General features: G+C 53.6%; 1 long non-coding RNA gene across 1 annotated transcript; it reads right to left on the bottom strand.

Moving 5' to 3' along the window:
• Positions 1-25: 25 nt before the first annotated feature.
• LOC111140573 lies at positions 26-1868 on the bottom strand. The gene is made up of 3 exons (XR_002640162.1): positions 1834-1868; positions 955-999; positions 26-169 (listed from the first exon to the last, which is right to left on the bottom strand). It is a non-coding gene; the product is annotated as an uncharacterized LOC111140573 (long non-coding RNA).
• Positions 1869-1931: the final 63 nt, after the last annotated feature.

Genomic DNA, 1931 nt, shown 5'->3' with positions numbered 1-1931 from the left:
GCCGACGTGGCCCAGCCGCAGCCCAGCTGCCTGCACACCACGTTGGCGTCATTGGTGTCCCAGCTGTCGTCACACACGGTGCCCCAAGAGCCTCGGTACAGGACCTCCACGCGGCCCTGACAACGGTCACCTCCGTTCACCAGCCTCAGGGCCAAACCTGAATCAGTCCCTGAGGAATCCAGAACAGAAATCCCCCTTCATGTCTATCTCAAGCTCAGCTCAGAACATTTGTAAGACCCAAATTTGTAAGACTACAAATTTGTAGGTCCCAGCCTAATCCCCTGGGCACAGAAGGACCTTCAACATGCCAAAGGTCAATCGTCAGCACAGGGAAGAGCAGAGACATCCCAATCAACTCAAGGCTGAGTTTACTCCACTGTAAAGAAGGACCCCATGACTTGGAGGGAGGTGAGGGGGTGCACAAGCCCAATCCGCCCTGGGAACACTCAACATGCAGCTCTACAGCCACTGGGGCATGACGGGACCCGTGCATCAATGGGCAACTTATTGCCTTCCGTGGTATGCTTAGTTCTGCCAACATCCCAGGACGTATTGCCCCTCAGGAGGACAGGTGCCAGCCCAGCACATGGCCCTCCTCTTCTCGCTTCTCAAACCCATTGCCTGGGAGCCAGAAGACCAGCGTGGACCCAGCAGTCCTCGAGAGGCCTCCAGTGCTTACAGTGAGCACCTGGGGGAGGACCTTTGTTGAACGTGAGCCCAGGATCCCAATGGAATCAGTGGGCCACCCTGTAAGATCAGACCCTGGATCTGATCTTCAGAGACTCCTCTCTTTATCCCCTAGCTACACACACACACACACACACACACACACACACACACACACAGGGAGGAGGATAGGGAAGGACACATTATGCGATGCCTCCTGTCACTCCCAAACCCAAGCTTTATCTAGAAGCTGAGAATGATCCTGGGAGGGTGGACTGAAATATTTACCGAATTCTGTGTTCGAAGCTGCGGTGGTGGTGAACCAGGTGGTGTCTGCATAGGGCAAGAAAGGCAAAACTCAGAGTTAAACATTATGATAAGCATTTTCTGAAAGCCATTTGTCACAGGCATCATGACACTTGCCCAACTGCGTTCCTGCCACCTTCCCAAAGGGTGGGCTGTGCAAGTCTCCTGCTCTAATCTTTCTGGGACAAAGGCTATGGGGAGGTCAGCCAGGTGCCTCCACATCTCTAAGCCTGGCATGTTCTTTTTTCCCATAGAAAACTTTTGCCACCCGTCTCTCTTGACTCATGTAGATCTGAGGGCTTTGGCACATGGGGTGCTTGGAGAAAAGATTCAGGCGCATTGAGGGTCACCACAGAACCAAATAGCTACACTAGGACCTAGAGCAACTCCATCGCCTCTGACAGTCCCATCCCCTGCAACTGCTGTCCCTGCCTCGTTGGATGCACATCTCTGTCCAAGGAACCTGAGGCTGTTGCAAGCACTGAGCCCGGGAAAGGAGCCAGCCTGCCCTGGTGGCTCTTCAGGAGGACCTAGGCGGTCCTCAGCATCCATTCTCCCACTCAACCTATCAGCCCGGACTACATGAGAGCTGAGATTCATGGCACATGGGCCAGTTCTCTGAAACTGCAGGCAGCCATCTCTTGGGACAGTTTCCACATACTGGATGGAACCTCATGCACTCATGGGAAGGTGAGACTCTTGGAAATCCCACAGCTAATTAAGAACTACCTGCCAATATCTCAGTGACAATGGGGAAAACTAAAGTGTCCACAAGTTTCACAAAGAGCAGCGGGTTGACCAGCCTGACTGAAGAAGGGTGGGTGGGAGAGAAAAGCCCCAGTGGGGTGGCAGAGGACTCACCTGGCTGGAGTGTGGACTGAGGCCAAGCAGCTGAGGGAAAGAAACAAGAGTCAGACACACAGCACACAGGTGCCCCAAATGGACCAAAGGTTGAAGAA

This window comes from Enhydra lutris, unplaced genomic scaffold, assembly GCF_002288905.1.
Source record: "Enhydra lutris kenyoni isolate GAN:26980312 unplaced genomic scaffold, ASM228890v2 scaffoldscaffold3982, whole genome shotgun sequence".
Lineage (NCBI taxonomy): Eukaryota > Metazoa > Chordata > Mammalia > Carnivora > Mustelidae > Enhydra > Enhydra lutris.
Note: the sequence above shows the minus strand (reverse complement) of the source record. Positions and strands in the feature narration are given on the sequence as shown.